The 27,509-nt window shown below is 41.5% G+C and overlaps 1 protein-coding gene across 13 annotated transcripts in view; it reads left to right on the forward strand.

The window, feature by feature from the left end:
* Positions 1-27,509, forward strand: part of CELF4 (CUGBP Elav-like family member 4) — a 1,497,717-nt gene that overhangs the window by 788,733 nt on the left and 681,475 nt on the right. The gene's annotated exons all lie outside the window — the stretch shown is intronic.

The following is a 27,509-nucleotide window of genomic DNA, read 5'->3' on the forward strand; positions in this document are numbered from 1 at the left end:
CTGCAATGGTTAATTCACTACAAATATTCAAGGGAGGGCCTGAATACCTTCCTTGAAAAATACAATAATTTCAGGTTATGGGCACTAGATTCTATGATGGGTCGTTGATCCAGGGAGCTAGTCTAACTGCCATATGTGAAGTCAGAAAGGAAATTTTCCCTTAATATGGAGCTATTAGTGTCTCTGCCCAATGGGATTTTTGTCTTCCTCTGAATTACTATGTTAGGCTGCAGGTAGAGCTTAATGGACTTAAGTCTACTTTCAACCTATACCTGGGTTTGACCTATCACATTATGAGTGGAGTTTTATATATTCACCCTTCACTGCACTTCCTTGCTGACTATACCTCTTTGTGGATGTGTGTTCAGGATTTCCAGCCTTTCAGCTAAGGGTACAACTTTTTTTTTGTAAATTCCAGTTGTATTCCTGCGGTGAGTCTGTTTGCTTAGCTTCCCAGCACATTTTCCTTTTACCAGTGTTAAGTTTCTGGTAGGTTACTTGTTCCTTCTATTTTTGGTTTTGCTTAGTTTTCCATTTCTACCCTATATGAATGTGTTTTAGTTTCTCACCCTGGGTTTTTGTATCTTTCCTCACACTTTCCTCAACAGAAAAGAATTGAAAGTTACTTCCATTTTAAGTGATTTCCCAGCCATCTCCTAACCCCACAGCAACTCCATAAGACCTGAATCTTTAGTAAGACATCCCTGTCTCAGGTCCACTAGAAGATTACTGACTAGTTAGTCAAGTGCCCACAGTACCTATCTTCTGGCCTCTAGCTTCCTAAGCAGCTCTCGATCAGTCAGGAATATGGCTTATCTAGATCAGCTTGGCTGCTTATCTGCATACTTTGTCAGGTATCAATCCGCCACTATTCAGGCTCCACCAAATTTACACACCACCTATTTCTCTACCCAGAAACGCAAGAAATTCATGGTCAAGAACTATCACATACATCAATCAACGTGGAACCTAATGTTTGTTCATCTTGACCACCATCATGGTGACATGACCATAGCCCATAAAATGAAGAGTACTGCTGTGGCCTTTGCTTCATAGATTGGAGAATCTGAGAATATGAAGGGTTCTTCATCCAAGCAATGAGTTTGAGTTAAAAAATACTAAAGTAATAGAATGAAAAGTTTCCATTGTTAAACACCTGCCTTGAATATTTCTGGATATTCTGATGTGTAAAGCAACATCTCAAAGACATCATGTTCAAAAAACAACAGATTGATGTCATCTCAGCTCAGGGTTTTCCACGGAAAGGTGCAAGTTTGTTAATTTATGGAGCGTTCAAGAAACTTAAAGGAACATGACAGGAAACCATCACACCATGGGGACAATGAAAAAATAAACTTGAGAAAGATATTTTAGATTCTCAAACACAGAATAGACTGTGAGAAACTTGGCAGTTTCTGGAGCAGAAGAGAGTGTATCATCTCTTTCTTTGGTGCAATGTGATATTTCCCAGAGTTAAAGGGAATCTGTCTTCTCATTCATACTGTGTCCCAACCACATTATAGGGAAAGACCTGTCAGTCTAAGGGAGTGGAACAATGAGAAGCCACTGGAGACCGACCTCAAACTAGTCATCCAAAATGCATAGTCCTCGGCCATTTTCTAAAAGTATGTTTTCTCTGAAACTCTTCAGCAAAAGACATACATGGCTGCAGGAACGGACTGGGGCCAAAATAAATTCAGCCCTGGCATTTGAAATTACCCTGGATTGGAGGAAAGGAAGATTTACAACAAGACCAATATTTCTATTGATACCCATGGAAGGCTCGGGTAAGTGACGGAGACTTTGTGCTCCATCACAACTCTTAACAGTATGGGTGTCTTGAAAACACCAATTCTGCTAACAACGTAGCAGACAGGGCAGTCCACAACCAGACAGAGGCCCTTCTGCCATTTGCCAGAATTGCCAGATGGCCAGTCCGGCCCTGCATGGCTGTAATAACGCAGCCAGTAACTGATTCATGCTACCTATGGTTCGGGCAACGTGAAGCTGATAACGGATTCCCTTAATGATAACTTTCTTTACCTTCCATCACATTGGAACCTGCTGTACATCTGTACATCTTACTATCAAGATCGGTTCTGCTGTATTTAATCATAACCATAAAAGTAAAATCTTATATCATTCAGTAGGATTGAATTTTGGAATTTTATCCAGGAATACACCCTTTTTTGGCTTCTAAGGATTTCTTTTTTTGGGATTCCCGAAAGTCCAACATTCCAACAAGAAGATGATGGTCCCATAAATGTAGGATTATTAGAATTCTACTGAGGCATACTCAAAATACATTGTGAGCCACAGAATAGATGATAAAAGCATAATTAGTTGAGTTCCAATTATTGGGACTACTGTAGGACTCTTGAATGGGGGGGTCCCTTGTATGAATGGAGCAGCAGTGCATGAAGCATAAGTGCCATGTATTGACATTGTTTTATTCCTTCCTAAGGGAGTGGTAGCGTGACCAATATTCCCATAGACAGACTCATGAACACCCACACTTCATTCCCATGAGGAACATGGCTCATTCATTTTCAGGATTAGTGGAGACCCCGGCAGTCAGACTGCCAGCGATCATACATTTTTCACAGGTGAATTAGTGATTAATGTTTTTCATAAAATAATCCAAAGTCAATAAATCAAAGTCAAATTATTTTTTTTTCTTTTTATTTGTTCATTTTGGGGGTCTTACTGTCATGTTTAGGTCCTCAAAATATTATTGTGGTCCACTTATGAGTCTTCCCGACCATGATCACAGCTACAGTAATTCTTTCTTGGGGACATTTTTCCTCTGCTGTGTGTTACATTCTCTTGGACACTGTTTTAACTTATTTAGACAAACAAAATTTGTCCCCACCCCCGAAGAGCGCGGATCTCTGTAACAAGTAAATGCAAGTGCTATAAATCCCAGCAATGGCTGCACTGTCTCTGCAATCTCTAACATAATCCCAGTTATGCCAAAAATAAAAGTTCACTTATTTAAAAGAAAAGAAGAAAAAAATCGAATTATTGATGGATTTTCCTGTGACCACCTATTTAAAGCGACAGGGATAATGCTTTTTTTTTTCTTAGAAATAAATAAGTATTTCACAGAAAATGTATTTAAAAATAGATCCTTTTCTTTTCCTTCATTTTAAGTTTTCTTTAGTAATATTTCTCTGACCTCATCTGTAAAATGCCAGAGCATTAAAATAAATGTCAATGTCACGCCGCTCCGGCTATAAAGCGTTTATTGCAAACAGAACGTGGTTTTAAAAAAGGAGCCTTAGAAATTACAATTATTATAGAAGAGGGGAAAAAAAGAGAAGAAATGTGAAAAAAAAATAAACGTTGCTCTTCTGATTTAATGATATTTCTTATATTATCTCTAAGCACACTGTAAATGGCGCAGGACTCGTTATGGAGTTAACATTCATTGTGCTCAACAACTGGGTCAAAGTGTCCAAAAAGATCAGTGATCTGGTGCTGGCCGACATTTTTTTGAACCGTAATGGGCCATTAAAAGATTTAAGAGATAGAAAAAATCCTTATACTCACTTCACCACGCACCTGTCCAGCCCCTCCGCTACTTGCTGCCACCTGTCCAGTCCTCTGAACCCCTAGCTTTGGAATCTTCAGGCCACTCTGTGTGGGTTTTCTGGCTGAAAAGGCACCCGGGAGGGTTCTGCTCATGCAATCAGAAAGATCATGGCACAGTGGCACACATCGTGACGTCATGATGTCGTTTACATCCAGATAACCTGCGCAGAACCCTTTCAGGAGCCATGGCCCTTGGAAATCCTGCCGAAGGTTCCAATGCCAGCGGTGGGAGATCTGAAGATGCGGAGAGGACGGGACTGGTGGCGGTGGGTAGGGGAGGATACAGAGAGGTGAGCGCTCAAAGTATAAGTATTTTTTACATATTACATTTATTATGGTCTGGAGATGCCCAGAGAATAAGAGACTTTAAATTAATGGAAAATAATTGCTCTACAAATCAAATTTCCCAAGAAAATCCATGCAAACGGGCAAATTCAACATTTTCCTGGTTCATTCATACCTGGTTATCACCTATCTGCAGAATAGGTGATAATTTGTTGATTAGTGGTGAGTATCTGAATGGTGGGATATGCATTTGCTGGCAGAATGGGGCACCTTTATCCTCGTCAGATTGTAGCAGCAGTACACATGCCTGACCGTCATTCTATTCCATATGGGGCTGCATGGTGCTGTGCCCAGCTTTTAGTGACAGCCCCATAGAGAATGAATGGAGCTGCAGAAGGTGCCCAGCCTGCCACTATCATTTTGTAAAAAGGATAAAAATGCCAATGTGGGTCCCAGCAATCGATCTCCCATTGATCAGTAACTTATTTTTTCTCCTACGGATTGGTGATAATTTGTTTTCATTGGACAAACCCCTTTAAGAGCCTTCCACATTCTTGCCTGGATCGTCCTCAAACCAAACGGTGCTGTTGAGTTATGGGTAGGGATTGTGTAAACCCCACTCTTTCAGGTTTAAGGCCTCCTAAATTTCCCTGGATTGTTTCGAAATAATGGAAGCTAATCCAGAAAATTCGGGACTATTGGTAAGTTTGGGCTCTATTGTGGACAGATGTTATGGCATTCATCAATACACTCATCATTAAAGCACAATGTGCGGAAATACACAAACTCAAATATATGCACACAGACTCACACACATGTACACACCAGTGAGGAGCCAATCTGCGAAAATTCAAAAACAGCACTTCACTCAAATTTAGCCAAGAAATTGAATTTCGTGCAAATGAAATGTTTACTGTTTTGCTCACAGATCTCTCCAGATACCAAAGCATAATAAACATACGTGAAAAAGAAAAATGATACTCACCTGGCCCTCGATTGTTACGACGTATAGCTCTGCTTTTGCCTGTGCAGCCCAGTTGTTTTCTTTGATCAAGTCAGTGGTGTAATCTTCACTGGTCCATCTCCGCCAAAACTTCTGAGGGTAGGAAGAAGCTGAACACGGCGTAGTGAAGACCGGTTAGAAGAACAAACGTTAGGGCCGAATGATCATTGCATTTTTTAAATATTTTTAACTATTTCCAGGCCTTTTTCACCAAATGAAATGGCAAAAAAATTTGGGTTTGAGCGAATCCAAATTTTCTGTGAAAGTCAAGGTGACTTGAATTAGTCTTGAAGTGATCCAGTCCTTTAGGATCACTTTGCGTTCTTCAGTAGTCCCGTTGGGGTTTGACTCCGAATCCCCCCCCTTAAAACAGGTTTTGGGTGTATGCTTCTACGGGGCCATTGTCTATAATGCTGCCGACTGAGTCAACGTGCGCTCTGACGTGCATCATTTTCTCACGAATACACCTACTGGAGAAGACATAGTAGACTGCGTCTGGGTGTCTGCCTCCAGTAGGCATATACACCCGAAAATAATGCAAGACGTAGCACGCGTCGACTCCGCCGGCACCATTATAGTCAATGACCCATCGACGCATGTGCCCGAAACCTGTTTTGCGGGTGGTTCTGAAACTAGTAGGAGAACGTGGCCAAGAAAGCAATGTGAAAGCACTCTAATACACAAATATACACAAATATATTCACAGAGATATAGATATATGTACAGTGCATAACCATAGACGCATGCATCCTAGTGTACAGAATATATGCACCTAGGCACAAAAATACACGCATGAACCCACTCACACAGTCATGTATATACACGTGGCCCGGACTGCGCCCCCTGCCGGCTGCGCCTGGGGCAACTGCCCCGGCTGCCCCCCCCCTAGATACGCCCCTGCATGTGCACGCAAGAAAAGCTATGCAAGCTTGCATCCGTACACACAAACAAACAGTACTTACACACACACATACCCCTAAAAAACACAAATTTGCTTACACGCAATCATAGGGCCACATGGAAGAGCACAAAGTGATGTATACTGCAGTACAAACCCTGATACAACACACTCCGGCATATACAGAAACACATACACACGCTTTTGCGCAGAAATACATGCACTGCAAACATTTTTGGCAATTTTCTTCTAATTTGCCATGCTAAAACTGACAGGATACAAGTGCTCTGTTGTTTAGGGGTAGGCACATTTTTCTTTCAGTAATGCCGGTGGGACCCAAGTGCCGAAACACCTCAGGCATAAAAAAAGAAAAAAACATTAATGTGCTGAAACCTCGGAGGAATTAATCCGCAATCAAAACAAAGATCAAATGAATATATCAAATGAAGAGAGATAATTTAGGAATATATTTACGGGCACGGACAAGTATTTTGTGTCCTGTTTTCCTACAAATAAAGACACGGATCTCCTTCAGGGACCTCTTAGCCATGCCACATGCAGTTCAGACTCTTGCTAAGGGAACTGCCTCATACATATTAATGGCAGTTTCAGGATATCGAGGCACATCAGAAGGATGTCAAAGAGATGTCACCGCCTGAATTCCCTCATACATGCCAATAAGTTATTGACGAAAAGAGCTGATATCAGTATATTCGGTGACACTGCTGCCAGCTCGAATGGGATGGTGCGATAATGAAAGAGAAATGGGGTAAGGAGACAGGAGGAAATCGCAACGGCCACAGAGGCGAGGGGTGATTTACTCCGCGCTGTAGAGAAAGCAACAGACGACCGACTCAGCATCCATCCTATACAAAGTGCAATGACTCCGTCCTACGATGCTGACTCAGAGCTTTCCCTGCATCGTCCCAGAGCCACGGACTTCCCATTCACTATCTGCCGTACTGCTCGTCTTACACATTTATTTCTTACGATAATGACCTACAAATATAAGTCATTTTAACACCTGTACTTATTGACTAATCTTCTCCTACATTGGTCAGAAATAACAAATATCAACTAAAAAGCCTCATTAACCCCTACGAGGGCCTGCACGGATCCATCATCAATTACGCAGATATGTATTCACATCACTATCCTAATTCTGACGACTGTGTCAGTCTTTACATTTTTAAGACTGTTTTGAGAAAGCCCTGGATTACTAGTGATAGTAATATCCAACAATGGAAAATCTGTGAGATAGCCTTTTATTTTTTACTACTCTGGCTAACAGTAAGAATGAAGTAAGAATGGTCCAGTCTCAGTATTAGGATGAACAAGACTTCTTGTAGTTTGCGGTGCTCCTATGAACAAGAATTTACCTGCTACAATACTGCCCTCTATGTGCAAGAATAAAACCACAATATTACTGCTCCTATGTACAAAAAATAACTACTATAATACTGCCCTCTTCATATGAGAATATAACTACTAAACTTCTGCCCCTATGTACAAGAATATAACTACTAAAATACTGCTGCTATGTACAAAAATATAACTACTATAATACTAATCCTATGTACACAAATAAAACTACTATAATACTGCCCCTATGTACAAGAATATAACTACTATAATACTGCTCTTATGTACAAGAATATAACTACTATAATACTGCCCCTATGTACAAGAATATAACTACTATAATACTGCACCTATGTACAAGAATATATCTACTATAATACTGCCCCTATGTACAAGAATATAACTACTATAATACTGCCCCTATGTACAAGAACATAACTACTATAATACTGCTCCTATGTACAAGAATATAACTACTATAATACTGCCCCCTATGTGCAAGAATATATCTACTATAATATTGCCCCCTATGTACAAGAATATAACTACTATAATACTACCCCTATGTACAAGAATATAACTACTATAATACTGCTCCTATGTACAAGAATATAACTACTATAATACTGCCCCTATGTACAAGAATATAACTACTATAATACTGCTCCTATGTACAAGAATATAACTACTATAATACTGCCCCCTATGTACAAGAATATATCTGCTATAATACTGCCCCTATGTACAAGAATATAACTACTATAATACTGCTCCTATGTACAAGAATATAACTACTATAATACTGCTCCTATGTACAAGAACATAACTACTGTAATACTGCTCCTATGTACAAGAATATAACTACTATAATACTGCCCCTATGTACAAGAATATAACTACTATAATACTGCCCCTATGTACAAGAATATATCTACTATAATACTGCCCCTTTGTACAAGAATATAACTACTATAATACTGCTCCTATGTGCAAGAATATAACTACTATAATACTGCCCCTATGTACAAGAATATAACTACTATAATACTGCTTCTTTGTGCAAGAATATAACTACTATAATACTGCCCCTATGTTCAAGAATATAACTACTATAACACTGCTCCTATGTGCAAGAATATAACTACTATAATACTGCTCCTATGTACAAGAATATAACTACTATAATACTGCTCCTATGTACAAGAATATAACTACTATAATACTGCCCCCTATGTACAAGAATATATCTACTATAATACTGCCCCTATGTACAAGGATATAACTACTATAATACTGCTCCTATGTACAAGAATATAACTACTATAATACTGCTCCTATGTACAAGAACATAACTACTGTAATACTGCTCCTATGTACAAGAATATAACTACTATAATACTGCCCCTATGTACAAGAATATAACTACTATAATACTGCCCCTATGTACAAGAATATATCTACTATAATACTGCCCCTTTGTACAAGAATATAACTACTATAATACTGCTCCTATGTGCAAGAATATAACTACTATAATACTGCCCCTATGTACAAGAATATAACTACTATAATACTGCTTCTATGTGCAAGAATATAACTACTATAATACTGCCCCTATGTACAAGAATATAACTACTATAATACTGCTCCTATGTGCAAGAATATAACTACTATAATACTGCTCCTATGTACAAGAATATAACTACTATAATACTGCTCCTATGTGCAAGAATATAACTACTATAATACTGCTCCTATGTACAAGAATATAACTACTATAATACTGCTCCTATGTGCAATAATATAACTACTATAATACTGCCCTATGTACAAGAATATAACTACTATAACACTGCTCCTTTGTGCAAGAATATAACTACTATAATACTGCTCCTATGTGCAATAATATAACTACTATAATACTGCCCCTATGTACAAGTATATAACTACTATAATACTGCTCCTATGTACAAGAATATAACTACTATAATACTGCTCCTATGTGCAAGAATATAACTACTATAATACTGCTCCTATGTACAAGAATATAACTACTATAATACTGCTCCTATGTGCAATAATATAACTACTATAATACTGTCCCTATGTACAAGAATATAACTACTATAACACTGCTCCTATGTACAAGAATATAACTACTATAATACTGTTCCTATGTGCAAGAATATAACTACTATAATACTGCCCCTATGTACAAGAATATAACTACTATAATACTGTTCCTATGTGCAAGAATATAACTACTATAATACTGCTCCTATGTACAAGAATATAATTACTCTACCCCTTACTCCGCTATAGTCATGTGATTTTGGTAGTTGAATTCATTATTACAAATCATGTGCAGTCACCTGACCGCTGCAACTACTCACAGGCTGCAGCAGCCTTGCTGCTGTTAAAAGGTGACTTCTCCTCTTTCAGCATTAGGCCACATTGCAGCTTGCACTGAATTGAAGTGAGTACACGGTAGGTGAGTGGCGCTTAGTTTGGAATTTCTTTCTGCTTTAAGTCCTTGTGGAACTTTTCTTTTTGCCCATATAACACCTCCGAGGGTCTGATGAAGTAATGTCACGTCATAACTAATTATTTTTTTCTCGTGATTTGTTCTTGAAGCTTACACAGAAAAACTAAATTCTCTTTGGGAAGACGAAATCCTCCAACTGTGTTCTTTGGAGGTTGCACCGAAATAGTCCTGTCGTCTCTACTCAATCAAAGTGACTACCTTGCGCTTCTATCTGACTCCCAGAGGAAGAAAAATATACAGAAAATGTGTATAAATGTATATGATCATTAGCAGCCATTCAGACTGGTGCTGCTGCGCCACAAGATAAATGCCATTAATCAACAGGCTGCCTTCAGACCTCATGGCTAGTCATTTGTTACGTTAATTGGGCCACTTAAAAAAGAAAAATTCTGGCAATGTGTGAAAATCTTTGACAGTCCAAACCAGAAGGCATGCTAATTACCATCTATGTTCAGTTCCCACACCCCTCGTAACATTTCTTCCAAAAGTGAAAAAAGGATCTTGATTCCAAGGTGGCTGGAGAAAGGTCGAAAAACGCAAAATTCACACGGCAAAACAAGTGTCATTACGTGCATCCCTTGTTTTAGAGGGGTTGTCAAGAATTAAAAATGGCTACTTTTTTCCCAAAAAACAGCGCTATACTCTTCCATAAGCGGTGTATAATATTGGAGCTGAGCCCCATTTTCTTCTCAGTGGACAACGATGTCACTGTTTTTCGGAAAAAGGCAGCCATGTTTTTCTAATCAGGACAGCCCCTTTAAATAGATTTTTATAAAACAGACACTCATTAACTTTTATCTGAAATTTGAAAATCATGTCTAGAGCCGTTTTATAGAATGGAAGGTCCATAAACATGATATTGACAGAAACGAATGAATGATGTCGAAACTATTCTTGATTTTTAGAAACACTTTAGGCCCAATTTATCTTTAGCGGTATTTTTTTCATTTATTTTCCTTTTTTTGTTTTTTAATGTTGTATTTTCTGACTTTTTTTTAAATTCATCACGGTTCATGAATTTTTCCAAAAGTCAAAAATTGTCTTTAACCATTTTTGCAGTTTTGTAAAGCAAAATATTGTAAAAAATGGCATAAAAAATAATGCTGTGCATAAATTTACTCTGGGGGCAAATTTTTTGAAAAATCGCAAAAGATGGAAAATACCCCAAAAAAATTTGACAAAAACCAAGAACCAATGCAATAAGCCGTTTCTTCCATTTTAAGGATGACTTGTCACTTGCGATAAATATATAGTTTTTTTAATCTGGTGCCTGATTGGCTAAAAATACTAGATTTATGTACAGGGAAAAGGGGTCATATCTCAGGAGCAGAGAAGCGCGGGAACAGAAGAAAGACAACGCTAAATTTGGGAGAACAGTGGCATTTACACCGGATAAAAAAAAATACATATTTGTCGTAAAAGACCGGTCCTCTTTTCGGGTTAGTGTCTCATAAAAAACCCACATTTCATGCTTTTTCTGGCCACCATTTTTCCTCTCAGGGTTGACCATTGATGATAAAACACAACCAGAAGAACAAAAGAGTAAAAACAAGTGTCCAAAACTGTCCCTTTATAATGGCCAATGGTGCACAGCCAACAATGGGTTTGGGCTGCCAAATTTATTACAATAATGCTTTGTTTTCGCACTGGTCATTACCACTGACTATAGTATCTAGAGAGGATAGAAGACCACTGAACTAGTGATGGGCCACTCTTAGTCGGAAGGGTCTGAGATTTCTCGTCTACTCTTCATCCCAAGCTCTTATAGGAGGGGTAGTTGTAGACACCATAGACTTGTTGTTCCCCTTCTGCTTATAGATCGGGGAATGATGCCTTCATGAGTTGAGCCTCTTCTTTCATTCAGAAGACCTTATAGAATGTATCTGGACATCCCCATGGTGCAGCCTTTGATTTTAACGATTACACATTTTTTCCCACATTGGCCAATGCAAATATTGAATTATTCTAATTTTCCTCCTTGATTGGAACGATTTCCCATCACTTTTTACATACACCATTTATGAACTGCATGAATATCCATCCGGGGGCGGGAACTTTTTTCACCGCCCATGGTCTCATATATATGTAGACATATTAAAGCTCAATTTTCAGCTATAGATGAAGATGGCGCAGGATCTCAGAACTTGGGCTTGTTAACTGTTTCCTACAACTTCTTAGTCCTCTATAAAATTTGACAGCTGTCACTGCAGGAAAGCGTTAACCTACAAATCCCAAATGCCTGTGAAAACTATTCACCCTGCGGTGAGGAGGATTACCACGCGCTGATTTCCGACAGTATAAATGTAACATATAGCCTAACGATCTACTGCAATATTTAACAATACAACAGACTCTGTCAAATGCCTAGCAGCTCTCTGTACCTGAGACAGTGTGAGGGGCGTCTGCGGTCGACTCTCTAATGAGCCTAATTAAAGCAGATTCTTATTTCGTTAAAATGGTTTGAAGCAATTTAGTATTGCAGGTGGAGTAGACTTTATTACTGCGCTAGCTTATGTACAGAAACGGCGTGGACTCACTCATACTACCATATTCTGAATCTGAAGAACCTCTGCTGTAATAAGGCATCCGTAGAAGTTTAGGGGGCAGTGCATAATTGGGTCCTACAAACCCCTTATTGAATATTTTACATTCTTCAGCCAAATGACAGTTTCAGTTGATATTTACGGTGTTATCAAGGACTAAATTATGCTTTTACTATTAGCTAAAATTTTTTAAAATGTTCTATGCAGCAAATGTTCAGAGCAGTCGCTGACTGCTCCTGCCGGCGATTCAGCTGCTCTGTAACAACATAGGAGCAGCTCTTCTTCCAGGCTGCTTTGTCGACAGGGCATGACAGCCTGCTTCCTGCAGATAGGCAGAGGGGATCTTCTGTTGAGTCATTTCTTATGGCCATGCCACGAGTCAGGAGTCCAAGGTCAAAAGCCAGAAAGGTACGTCATAAACAGAGGTAAGAGACAAAGCCGTAGTCAGGTAATGTTCCAAGGTCAGAACACCAGGAGGATAGTGGATCAGATGGATGGTCAGAACGAGGTCCAAGGTCAGGCAACGAAAGATCTACAAACAGAATGCAAGGCACAGAGAGACAAACCACAAAGTAGCTGAATGTATGTCTGGCAGAAGTCTAGGAGAAACAGCTCAGTTAAGTAGCCTGGCAATCACCTGGGACAATGAACACCTGTAGACAGCTAGTGCCTCCCAGTCTCAGATTGCATGCCGAGCTGTCAATCAAAACACTGACAGCTTAGCACACACCTGCACCATACTGGATGACTGAGCTGTCAGTAACTGCATCACAAACACACTGAGAGGTAGAACCGTGACATGGGAGCTGGCTGTCAATCAGCATGATGTCGGCAGTCACGCGCCATGAAACAGATCAGATTGGAAAACAAGCCACTGTTTTGTTGATGTGACGTCAGCGGAAGCCGCAGAACCACACGCAGGAGCAGTCAGTGGCTGCTCTGTGCTGGCAGAGATCTGTACTGGGCAAAACAGGAAGGTAATTAATGGCTACCTATCTGTTATTTCCTATGCCCATAGTAAAAAAATAAATATAGTCTTAAAAAACCCCTTTAAAAATGTAAATTCTGTGCAAGCATTTCTCTGAACCAACCCTGTAAATACATAAACTATAGGGCAGCATGTCGAGACTGAACTTTAATGTAATGACCCAAGATGTGCAAGATCAGATGATGTGTTTAAAAGAAAAAAAAAAGAAGTAATTTCGGGATACTCTATGAAGAGATGTTTTATGCTAGATGATGTGGCCGCCAAGTGGTTGTGATGGGAGTTGCACCATGTTGATATGCACCATCCATAGCATGATTTTGTATTACATTTGTTTAGTGAGACATTTGTATCCTAAATGAAATTTGCAGAAAGTTTAGGGGTGGACACATCTGTGCTGTATGTCAGACCAATATTCATTGCCATGTAATCTTTTAGGTCGGGGGTCACACTAGCGATTAAATCGGACGAATGCAATGTGATAAAAAAATCGCATTGCAGTCGTCCCAATGTTATTCTATGGGGCAGCTCCCATCATCCGTTTTTTTATCGGATCCGTTTCTCGGACCGAGACAATCGCAGCATGCTGCGATTCTCACCGATTTTCGGATCGGATTCGACAATGCAAGTCTATGGATGCAATTAAAAATCGCATTGAAAACGCACCACACGTGTGACTTGCGATTAAATCGCAAGTCTTCTCCAGGTCAACAGGAAAGAGCATCAGGCATTGGCATTGGATGTTAATTTGATGCTTAGATGCGAATAAAATCGGTTCATCGCCGGAAATTCGGATGACAGACGGATCTCTGGACAAGAAATCTTTGTGCGATTTTGTACCGTCAAAATCGGACCGATTTTTTAATCGTTGTATGTGACTCCAGCCTTGGCCACAAATTCTGCAGCAGGGCTGTGTCATTACATGTCTCACAGGAGAAAGCCTGTTCTAAGCTTTTCTTATGATTTTTTTTTCCCCTCTATATGACTGCTGACTACGTATGATTGGGCAAGGTCATGCAGGAGAAAAAGTACACCCCCAAAAACGAACAATCTCTCCTAATGCCACCTTGGTTAAAGAGGAAGTTAGAAATGATATTTTTCAAGCTAAAATCTCCACAACGGAGATAAAAAATAAAAAAAAATAAAATCTGTTATTTTCAGCTTTGCAGCTGCTATTCCATAATGTGGCCGGCATTCCATGCTCAAACTACTGAAATGTTCACTTTAAGAAGATATTAAAAAAATATATGTCTGTAAAAATCCAGTAAATATTAATTGTTTTTTCAAATCTGCCTGGTAAATCTCTGTGACCTTTCAACCAATAAACCCTGAGCTCGTCCCATCTGCCATTTTACATTATAATCAATTGCGATAACTCCACTTTCCCCATATGGACGCTGCCACTGGAACTGGCTCATTAAACCCTGATCAAATATTCCACCATTTTCCTTGTTTCTCATTCATGGCCTTTAATCAGCAACTAATTCTCAGACATTACAATACTGAACCAATATCACAAGGAAATGCGCAGTGTAAATGGTCTCTTAATGTATTCATCAATTCCCCAATTAATCCTCCAATCAACCTGTCAATCAAACTATTTACCCATTAACTACTCCGATAAAGTAGTCCCAACAAACACAGCTGATGTTTTGTGGCCTCCCAGATAATATATTGTTATTTTGTGATGGAGGGAGGTAACAAAATCCAATATCTCATTAAATGGGGGTAAATTCGATGAATTTCAAAATATTCTAAATGTCCATGTTACTACTCTGTATCATAATGAAATGAGTTTGATAAACTTTTCAACAAAAATGTCCATTATTTTAGCCAGAAGTTCCCATCATGCATTAATATTTGTTATAGAGGGAAGATTTGAAGGTGAAATTTTTATTATATTGACTTTTGCAAACAATAATTTGGTGTTTCTTCAGTGCAAAATCTAACAAGAAGCAAATTTATATATTTATATAATTATTATTTTGCATGATGCTGAATACACTGGTGACTGATGCCAGTATATCCAATACATGGAGAAAAGTATTGGGCACCTACTGTACCTATTCCACCTACAGGAGCTTTTATGACTTCTCATTCTACATCCATAGACATTAATATGGAGTTAGTCCCATTTTGCAGCTATGACAGCTTCCACCCATCTGGGAAGGATTTCCACAAAATTTTGGATTTGTCTGTGGGAATTTGTGCCCCTTCATCCCGTAGAGCATTTCTGAGATCATACACTGATGTTGGGGAGAGGCCAGGACCACAATCTCTATTTTACTTTATCTCAAAGGTGTTCAATATGGCTGAGGACGGGTCTTTTTGCGGCGGGCCGTGTTCTTCCACCAAACTCCCCCCACCATGCCTGTATGGACCTTGTGCGCTGGCCACAGTCATGGGGAACAGTAAAGGGTCTTCCCCAAACTGTTCCCACAGAGTTGGAAGCTACCATGGCCATATTGAGTCAGAAAGGTATTTTTCCCCTAATATGTAGCTATTAATGTTTGCCCCATTGGATATTTGCCTTCCTCTGCATCAACATTTTAGGGTTTAGATTGAAATTGACTGACTTAGGTCTACCTCCAACCATCTTAACTATGAAACTGAAATCATCTTGTGTGCCGAATCATTATGGTTTCTCTTCACAGAACACGTCTCCTCCAGAGTCCAGTGGTGACGGCTTTACACCACTCAATCCGACGCTTGGCAATGTGCTTGGTGATGTTAGGCTGCATGGAGCTTCTCAGCCATGAAGCTCCTGATGGGGGTGCAGTGTTTATTCCAATGTTATTAGCAGAGGAGGCCTGGACTCTGCAGTTATGAAGTCAGCAGTGTTGGTGACTTTTCTGTCCTCTGCTCCTCAGCACTCGGTGACCCCACTCCATAGTGTTTCGGGGTCTCCACTTTGTGACTTAATTGCTGCGATTCCTTCTACTTCTCAATAATATCACTCACAGGTGATGGGGAAAGATTTAGGAGGAAGAAATGTCCTGAATTGACTTATTAGCCCTGTGGCTCCTATTACAGGACCGCGCTGGTATCAGGAAGCGCTGCACCACCAGCTGTTCTGTCACATGTTTATTAGGGCCGATGGCACGGCGGCGTGGCAGAGGTTACACACCTGGGGCGATGGGGACTGATGTTATACTCCGGGGGGACGAGTGGCTGGAATATTATAAATCAGGGGCCGGATGTTGTACATTGGGGATGAGGGGCCCGGATATTATAAACCTCGGGGCGAGGGGATGTATCACATACCCTGGGGCTAGGGGTCGGTAGTTGAACATCAGAAGTGAGGGGCCCGGACATTATAAACCCGGGGGCAAGGGGATGTGCCCTATACCCCGGGGTGGTGCATCAGATGTTATACCCCATGGTCAATGGGACTGAAGGAAAATCCTGAATTCAATGCTTGAGACTACTACTCAATACTTTTCTCCATGTAGAGTACACTGGAGGAATAAAAATGTTGCAAAATAAACATACCCTTTTTTCTACTAAAATAAATTAAAGAACTCAAATTAATGAAAGGTTTTCTATTTTAATAGACTTTATTTTGGTCCTATCAGGAAAATACATTCTTTTCTTACGAGGAGTAAGCAATGCCCATATGGCAGGCGTCAGTCACCAGTGTAATCGGGGTCATCCAAAGAAAATAGGGTCCTCGGAGCTCATAAAAGAGGCCACACAGTCACGTCTGGTGCGATGGAAAAGGAATCCGCTAAAACAGCTTTCAAAGTCCCCTAAAGAGAAGGCAAGCAAGCCAGCGCTGGCCAACAGCACCTCATTAATCATCTATAAGCTGAGTTTATGCTCTTCTGTCAACTGTCACTTAGCAAAGTATGTAAATCAGTCCAACAGTAGCGATCTTGGTAGACGTTAGTCAGGTCCAGACACACCAGTCCTACAGCAGACAAGCACATCGCCTGCCCTGCTAATGATGGCAACCGAGAAGAGGGCACTGGCGTAAATTACTCAGGTCCTGATAATTAGTATAGAATAATATACACAAATTAGATTGTGTTATTTTCTTATAACCTGATGGCTCCTTGTAAATAATTAAAGAGTAACTAAACTTGTATCATTATATTTTTTTCATATTTGATTGCCCTTTTAATATCAAGTAAAGTGGTGGAGTTCAGCACCTGGAGACCCCCACCGATCTCTCAAAAAACCCTCCAAGAGGTGTATAGATCAAGCTCCTGCCTTTGCATAGAGCAAAGTATGGAGCATAGCCTTTGTAGCCTCCTCTTTTCATTAGCTCGGCTGCCACAATATCATCTTTGCCCAAAGGAGGTTGAGCCGGGCTGGCAAACCAAATATTGACCGTACTGCTGGACCAAGATACATTATGGTTGCTTGTTAGCAAAATCCTCAATAGGCTGCAGTTCTCATCACAATCACTGAGTGGCCATGTTCATGGCATAAACATCTCCTGACAAGATAACCAAGAATGTCGTTGCTTGTTTTTGTCTCACTCCCCCGAGGAGCCAAGGTAAGAAAGGAAGGACACAACAGACATGTTGGGCCATTTATGCTCATCACAGTCTGCTCAAAGTTATATCAGAGTTTTTTCCTGCTGAGAGGAAGATGGAAAAGAAAATTCTTTATCAGGGGATCCAAGATGGCCGCCGGTGGGGAAGTATGTGTATGAGGGAGCTCCGGCCTGATAGAACTCAATCCGGCTCATCCAGCCACATCAAAATGCAGCCGGGTCGCCTCTGTTGCCGTCCCCTCACGGTCAGGCTTTACCTGGGCCAACCATCGCCCATTTTATTCTCTCCCCAGCTACTTTGTGAGACTGTGGCATTGGCTGCTTCCCCCAAGGGCCTACCTCCCGCACTGGTTCCTGCTTAACACCGGGGACACAGCTGCCGCCACCGCGGGACTTACCCTCCCCACTGACCGCACCTGATTCCTGAGAAGCGGTCTCATGATCTGTCTTGGAGTCTGTGTCCTTCTGAGCCCCAGAGGGTGGGGAGGAAACTGTGTGGGCACGTAGTGCTGGGCGCCGCCGCCATCTTACTGCCGGCGGCATCTCCTTGCTTCTGTTGCTCAGACCCGTGGCTGAGGGTGGAAGCATCAACCTGAAATAACCCGGATTATATCAGTTGAATGGCGGGCCCTGGTGCAGAACAGGTGACCGGAATGCGGAGCTGCAGCAGCACAAACCGGACAAGGAACACATCTTGGGCTCTGGTGGGGCCCTGATCATAATCACAGCAGCTGCGGTGGATTGTGAGGAGGTGGAGGGTCCACAATGGAGGTGGGTGTGCCCGACAGTGGCGGTGAGTCATTAAATCTAATAAGAGCCCCTGTGCAGAGCTCTTCATCACCCCTCCTCACTCTGCTGCTGGCAATATATTGCTTCTGGGTCTCATCTCTCCTCACAGGCAGGATCTATAACCTGCCTGCTGCTTTCTGTGCACTGACTTTGGTGCATGAGAACAACTAGTGAACTTTTCTCATATTATAAGCAGCCCTCCCCACATACAGTGACTTTGTACCCAAGTAGCTGACTAAAGCTCTAATAAGCTTCTGATATGTATGTCTAGACCACCCCCTATAGACAGGCAAGGGGAGATGCATGATTAAACCACAGTTTCAAAATCCTATAGCCCTCTGTGTACAAGTATGGGTAAATCCAGAGTGAAGACACAACGTTCCGTGTCCAAACCCTTGAAATCCATTACACAAGCCGATGTGGATAAGTTTTTGAAAAATCAAACTACCCCTCCAGACCCCACTAGATCTCCAGGACATGTAGACCATTGTATAGAAGAAGACTCAGACTCTGATCCTGAAAGCGACTCTGACTCAAGGGGGAGACTTGAGAGACAATTTGATGACACGTTCTTTCATTAAACTGATCTTGTCCAAAGAACTTAAACCTATTGGAAAAGAGCTCGCTGAAATTAAATATGACCTATCGCAACAGGGACACAGATTGGAAGAAATGGAACAAGGTCAAACAGCTATGGCACAACATACTAATAGTCTTCTTGACAGCTTAAAAGTCCATGAAAATCAACTGCATGATATTCAATCTACTCCAGAGAATCATGAGAACAGCGAACGTAGAAACAATGTCCACATCAAGGGTCTTCCAGAATCTGTGGCACTTGATGCACTTGCTAGGGCGGCTAAAGAGATCTTTGGAAAACTATTGTTGGATGGAGACCCCACTGACATTGAGCTTATACGAGTACATAGGTCCCTTCGTTCTAAACCAAGACAAGGCGAACCCCCAAGGGATGTTCTGTGCCGTTTTCTGGACTTTCGTACAAAAGAATTGATTATGCGCAGAACTCGTGAGTCGGAAGCAATTTTCCATGAAGGCTCACATCTGAGAATTTTCCAAGACCTATCGGCCACCACCTTTAGGAAATGGTGGCTCCTTAAACCCTTCACAGATGCTTTAATTCATAAAGGCTTCCGCTTCCGCTGGTTGTTCCCTTTTGGGTTCTCAGTCTCAGCAGGCGAGAATAAGCTTCTAGTCAGGTGATCTGCTGACATGAGAGATGTTTGCAAAACACTGGATATCATCCTGGAGGTCTACCCCGACTTAGAGACTTTCCATACAGCGTCTCTTCTTCGGTCTTTACAGTCCCTGTCCCCATGGCTTACTGTCGGATCTCTCAAAGTGCAGAGACCGAGGAGGAAGGTGACTAAGACGCCATCATCAAAAGGGGACATGGAAGCAACTTGAATGTGTGATCTATCCTCACTCTGATTCAGGAACTTTTTCATTGCTCCCAGTGTCAATTTAGCTATTGCATCTTAAATTATGAGCTGTTGTCTTTGATGTTCTAGCATATTCCGCCCCCTTCCCGCCTCTCCCATCCCATTGTCACTCCCCCCTTACTCCCTCCATATTCCCCCTATACCCTTATAGTGCAAGAAACTCAATTTAAGCCAGATAAACTCCCCAATTTTGAGCGGGCACATTATGACACATGGTTCCATGCTTCCACCACACAGGTGGGCTCGAGGGCTGTCTCGGTGGCGATAGTGAGGGGAGTGCCCTTTCAGATGCAAGACATATTGTCTGACCCTATGGGGAGGTACCTGTTGGTCAGGGGCCTATTAGCTGGGACTCTAGTTACGATCTGCAGTTTATACGCCCCCAATAAGAAACTTTTGAAATGGTTGTTAGCGATGCTGAGAAAAATCGAAGATTTTAAAGAAGGTCTCCTTATCGTTGGAGGTGACCTTAATGTAGAGCTTGAGCCCTTAATAGATACAACTAAAAAGAAAAGCGCAATCTCCCTCAGAGATCTCGGCAGAATAAAATACAGATCAAATCCTCGCAAATAATTGACATATGGAGATACTTGAGCCCCCGTCACACATAGCGATCTCGCTAGCGAGATTGCTGCTGAGTCACAAGTTTTGTGACGCAACAGCTATCTCACCAGCAAGATCACTGTGTGTGACACTGACCAGCGACCGGCCCCCCTGCCGGTTATTGCTGATCGTCCTGGAATGGCCAGGACATTTTTTTGATCGCTGGTCTCCCGCTGGCCAGCACGCATCACTGCATGTGACAGGTGGGAGACCAGCGATCAGCGCGCTGGTAACTAAAGTAAACTTCGGGTTTCTAAGCGGCGCTTAGTGCTTAGAAACCCTATGTGTACCTTAGCTACCAGCGCGCTGGTGCAGGGAGCTGGTAACCAAGGTACACATCGGGTTTCTAAGTGCCGCGCGCTGCTTAGAATCCCGATGTGTTCCTTGGTTACCAGCTCCCTGCACCAGCGCACTGATAACTAAGGTACACAGTGGGTAACTAAGCGACGTGCGTCGCTTGTTACCCTCCTATCGCTGGTGCTGATTGCTGGTGAAGCTGCCTGTTTGGCAGCTCACCAGCGATCATGTAGCGACACCAGTGATCCTGACAAGGTAATATCGTTGTCGGGATTGCTGGTGCGTCGCTATGTGTGACGGGGCCCATACACCCCATTCTATTCCCACCCCCATGGGTCCTATCACAGACTGGACTATATCATTATACCTAAAAGATATCTCTCTAATGCAAAAAGATCCCATATATTACCCAATGTATTCTCAGATCACTCAATAGTGAAGTTGGAAATGTCACTGATTAAACCCTTCTATCCCTGTAGATCATGGCAACTTAATGAATCAGTTCTGAACACTCCCTCAACTCGTGACTTTGTTACCAAGGTGCTTAACCAGTACTTCGACCAAAATGATAATTGTGGGGTTTCAGCCCCGATCCTATGGGAAGCCCACAAATCAGTTGTTAGAGGAGAGCTGATCTCGATCTCCTATTTTCACAAACAGAAACAACAACAGATAAACACATTACATACCGAAATAGCTATTCTTGAGACCCAACATAAGAAGCAAATGGAATCACAAACATTATTCCAACTATCCCAGAAAAAACAACAACTAAAAGACATCCTAAATTTATAGTCCACAAAATGGTATTCCTCTTGGTGGACCAAAATGTTCGTACACGGTGACAAGTCTTCAAAGCTCATGCTCGCAAAAATACAACAACGCCAAGCTTGCACATTCGATTAAAAACTCAAAAGGTGTCCGCACTTTTGATTATGATCAGATAAAATTTTAAGCTACTATAAGTAACTTTATAATTTACGCCCACTTGAATCCACTCAAGAAAAGACCAAAAGGAAACAGTCCATTGAGTCTTTCTTGGCCCGACTGGGATTACCAAAACTATTGGACTCACAACAGCAACGGCTGGTCAGACCTTTCCGATTGGACGAGCTCCGTCCCACCCTGTCAAAGTGCCCGTTGGGCAAAGCACCGGGCCCGGATGGCATTCCCTCCATTTACTATAAATCATTTCCTTCGATCTTTCTCCCTTGCCTGTTAAACGTGCAGTTCTGAACTAGGAGATAGCTCTTTCCCTACCCAGGCTCTGGAAGCCAGAATATCACTAATATACAAGGATGGCAAGGACTCATAATTATGCAGCAGCTACCGACCGATTTCCTTATTAAATGTTGACTTAAAGATATTTGCTATTATGATAGCATGAAGAATTGCTGAATTCTTGCCAGAATTAATCTCGATAAACCAAACGGGTTTTGTGGGGGGAGAGAAGGGAAGGATAATACACACAAAATACTCCATCTTATGCATTTCGCGAAGCAGAGAAATCTCCCTTTAGTGCTCCTCAGAACTGACGCAACGAAAGCTTTCAACAGGGTAGACTGGGCTTATCTGGAGGAAGCATTGACCTGCTTTGGCTTCCCATTACAATTGATCTCAGCCATATTGAAAATGTATAGGGATCCTTCAGCACGTATTAGAATCAATGGCTCGCTAACAGACGCATTCGCCATCCAAAACGGTACAAGACAAGGCTGCCCTCTTTCTCTGATCCTTTTCATACTAGAGATGGAACGCTCGTGTGCAATACAGCAAAGTCAGGAGATGGAGGGCATCAAAATAGGTAAAAATCACCATAAGTCTGTGGCCTTTGCCGACGACCTGCTCATCTTGATGACCAATCCTCTGCGAGGGTTTCCTGCTCTACTGAGAATTATCGAGGAATATGTTAACCTTACAAACTTCAAGGTGAATGCTTCTAAGTCAGAAGCTCTGAACGTGCCTGCCCACACGCTAGGTAATTTGAAGGAGCTTTATCCGTTTGCTTGGCCTAACAGATGTATTACCTACTTGGGTATAAAAATAGCCAGATCTGATAAAGAACTTCTCCAACTCAACTTTTACCCCTTGTTAAACAGCGTGCAGGCTACTATTAAGTCTTGGAGAGACCCTTTTTTGTCTTGGACGGGAAGGAAAAACATTTTAAAAAGTCTGATCCTTCCCAAATTCACGTATCTATTCTCAACTCTGCCCATCCATGTCCCGAACTCTTTTCTCTCTAGAGTTAATTCTCTCTTTTTCAAATACATTTGGAAGGGGGTGAGACCCCGTATAAATTCACGTACATTATCATTGCCAAAACGTAAAGTGGAATGGGAGCCCCTGGCATCAAGAACTATTATTATGCAGCTGTGCTGTCACGATCAGTGGACCTAATACAGAATTCTCACAACAAACAATGGATCACAATAGAAAACATTTTATCACCTATGCCTCTTAGGTCCCTCTTACTGACTTACACCAAGGGGTGGAAAATTCCCCTCCCCCAGCAATCCCCTTACTCTAAGTTTGCTCAAGATTTGGTCGAATTTCCACACTTTCTTGACACCCTCCTCGCCCCCTTTACTGAAATTCTCTGATATCTTATGGTCGCCTGTAGACGCGTCGAGGGAGGGGGGGGACCTAGCCCAGAGACTGGGACAAATTTCTATTGATCGGATAATTGCTTGTGGGAAACTCCTCCCTCTGTCTGCGCTAAGTAATCTTTTGGCCCCCTCGAGCTTTAATTGTCTCCAGTATAACTCCCTAAGGGAGGTATTGAAACATATCCAATATTGCCCAGACTCTTCACGCAAACTTTCACCATATGAAGTTCTATGCTTCAGGACAACAAAACCGACTAAGATCCTCTCTACAATTTACCAGACGCTTTTGTCAAAGGACCTCTCCCTGAAGAGAGCATACATTGCTCACTGGGAAAAAGATCTAGGATATAAACTCACACAATCACAAATATATCATGTCTATGCACACTCACACGGCCCAACGAGTTGCATGAAAACCCAAGAAAACTCATTTAAAATAGTAGCGGAGCGGAGGATGATTGACCACTGTTCCATTAAGACGGGGCTCTTCAGAGTCCCAGTTATCATGATCCGTCAAGACCCCCAATGATCGGAAACTTCCAAACTCAGTACAACCCTTGAAATTCATAGGTTTCTGACCTCAAACCCAACCCATGGAGTTTCTTTGATCATGATCTTCCTGTGCTTTTCAGGGTTTCTTCCAGATTTTTTTTTCACAGGGTGTGGTAGATCTACATAACATCAATGTATCCTAATGCATCTGATTATGGCTAGTAGCCAAATTCATAATTACATCCATCTGCAAATGAGTGCGGTGCAAGGTTGGTGCACCACCTGCTCGGTAGAGAAGTAGCAGGACTTCTTGTGCTGGGCGCAAATGTGTAGCTCTGTCCTTGTATGTAGAGTCCATTTGTTGTCCTGGGCGTTGGTAAAAAAAAACAAAAAACTTTTAGACATTAAAAGATAATTGAGGACCTTGTCCAGTTCCATTGCCCCCCACTTTGCAGAGTGTCAGGTACTTGCACCTTCCATCTCCGATGTGCCAGAAGAACGGTCAGATATGACATTTAAGCAACTAATGTATATTCATGACTGTTCGCAGGGATCATGCACAAATAATATATCATGTTCAGCTTACAGCAGCGCACAGCAAACAAACCGCTCTCTGTGCCAGCTCTTTTCATTAGCATAACATACAGGACACGTTGACTGGAGCAGTGCGGTCTCTTTTCGTTGCTATGCATTTGGAGTTTCTAGCTGAACGAGCAGTCTTAGGACTCTATTTTAGCATTACAAACGGAGGGAGAGCAGGTGCAGGGGATCTGTGCAGATTTACAAGTGGGTGACTTCCAATTAGGTCTTCCTGCCAGTTCTGGAATGTATGTGTCCTGTGGTAATGGCGTTTGATGCCAGCACGCAGAGGCACGGCTGTGAAATCCTTCTCTCGTAGTTGGTTACAGTTTTAATTTCTGCAGAAACAAGAACGGTCTCGTTCCTGACACACATCTCGGATTGGCGAGAGTGGTTATTTGCTACTTCTGGCTTCTTTCTTGGTTGGGGCTCTGGGCGTAAAAATTTCTCTTTGTAGAGATTGCTACAATCTGAATTATACCTCAAGCAATGCTCACTGGGAAAAAAGATATGCAAATTACCACTCTACTAGAAAGCTGGCTCTCTAGTGCCACCTATTGGAAGTAGCCACCCTACAAGTCAATGTCATCCTATTGGTTGGGACTCTAGCATTTATTTAAGTTCTGATGACAATGGAGATGGACAAATGTCACTATTCCATTTCTGGTTTGTATTACTTGCATTTTACATGGCAAGAGCAACCTGATTATGGGGTTAATATTAAAGAGGAAGTTTTTCCTTGAGAGCAAAACATCATGCTCTGCTAAAAATTAGTAGAGAAGAAGTGATATTGGAGGAATGTTCCTATATAATACTATAAAATCTTGAGCAATGGTGAATTGATAGATAAACAATCTGTAGGAAGATCTATCTTGTGTAAGCCTAGATAGGTTCACCAGGGTATTCTCCGCCGTTATCTTGATAGTATTAAGCCATAAGGTTATGGGTCTTCCACTTCGCCTTGTTCCTTCTATTCTTCCGACCATGATGTTCTTCTCCATTGATTGCTCTCCTCGTAAATTTCAAATAGGGCATCAGAAAAGAAAAAGTTGCGTAAGGCTGGCAGTCTCTTAAAGGAGAACTCAAGAGAAGACTATAACCTCTATGAGTTCCATACTTCCCCAGAGTAGTGACATTGTCCTTCCATCTATGGAGCCTTCTCGATAACATTATCAAATCTGAGATAAAGTTTGCGCCCTTTTGTTTTCAACTTGCTTAGTTAGAGTTACTAAGGCATTAGCATGGAAAACCTAAAGATTAGGTTCTTGTTATCATTGATGCCTAAAAGGAAGAGACTCAAGGTATAATTATGCATTGACTTGACCTATAACAAAGATGAAACATGAAACATGTTCTTGCTTTGGTCGGTATTTCATCAGGTCTTAACCTCTTCGTTTCTACTGGGCAAATGTTAGTCATTTATCTTCTGAGCACCACATATTATTCCAGAAATCTACTACTTACCATAACCCAGCTCTGCTTTCTTCCTTAAAGTAGGTCAGTGTTGTACTTATTTTAAGTACTTGGTAAAGCTGGTCCTAAAAATGTGGCACTAGTAAGACGGTTTCCTTGCCTTCCAGAAAAAAGATACTTTTCATACATGTCATACATTTTTCCCATGGAGTATTGGCAATAAGACTCCATGCACAATGGGGAGAGTGAGTCCTTGACTAAGGCTGCATCAAGGGAATCTCTTTTAGCCAGGCAAGTACCCTGAAACAGTTGTTGGAGATCAGTGTCTTGACTAGTATGTCTACCCATTTTCCAAAGCTCATTAAAGGGAACTTGTTAGGTGATTCATGCTGCCCCAACTATGGGCAAAATGAATGGTTGCCTGGTTGTACGTTCACAGCCAGGTGCCATATTATTCTGAGAAATGCTATGACATTTCAGAGAGAATAAGCTTTGAAGATCCAACTGGAGACCATACCAGCAGACTAGTCTGGCACTGACCCTAGTCTGCTCCTACCAGCCTCACTTCAGTTGATTAATAATGAAAATAACTTGGCACTCAACTTATAGCGTTCATGAAAATAGAAAAGAATTTTATTTGTGCAGTCTGCACAAATAAAATTCTTTTCTATTTTCATGAACGCTATAAGTTGAGTGCCAAGTTATTTTCATTATTGCTCTTTGGTTTGGGTAACCTACTTGTGCACCCTGCAGTAGTGCCACGCTATATTTCACATCACTTCAGTTGATTGACAGGTCTCTCCCTCTTGTGTACATAGGGAGAGACCCGTCAATCACATCTAGCAGCGCTGGGAAGAGGCGCCCAGATTAGTCTGCTCTCTGGATAAAATCCCCAGCCATATCTTCAAAGTTTACATTCTTTGAAAAGTAGGAGCGCTTCAAAAAATTATATAACTGGCTACAATAGTGGTTTGGGCAGCATGGAACGCCTGACGAATTGGACATACACTAGACATTGGACATACTTTTTTCCCAGCTAACACAGCTGATCTCCGTAAGGTGAGCAGGTCTCCTCCAACGCAATGTTACACAACAGAAGGTAATATAAACTAACCAATATCAGCATGGGTTTGTAACTAATAAGTCATGTCAGACTAACTTAATTTCCTTCTATGACGGTATCACTGATTGGGTGGATCAAGGAAATGCTGTAGATATCGTATATCTTGACTTCAGCAAAGCATTTGACAAAGTATCTCATACAATCCTTATTGAAAAAATGACTAAGTATAGAATGGACAAGGCAACTGTTAGGTGGATTCATAACTGGCTTAGTGATCGGACACAAAGAGTGGTTGTAAATGGCTGCACATCCAGTTGGAAGAATGTCTCAAGTGGGGTACCACAGGGCTCTGTCCTGGGCCTTGTATTGTTCAACATCTTTATCAATGATTTAGATGAAGGAATTGAGGATAAACTGATTAAATTTGCTGATGACACAAAGCTAGGAGGGATAGCTAATACTAGAGAAGAGAGAGAGAGGATTCAAAAAGA

This window comes from Dendrobates tinctorius, unplaced genomic scaffold (genome assembly GCF_039654945.1).
Source record: "Dendrobates tinctorius isolate UK_male_01 unplaced genomic scaffold, ASM3965494v1 ptg000113l, whole genome shotgun sequence".
Taxonomy (NCBI): Eukaryota; Metazoa; Chordata; class Amphibia; order Anura; family Dendrobatidae; genus Dendrobates; species Dendrobates tinctorius.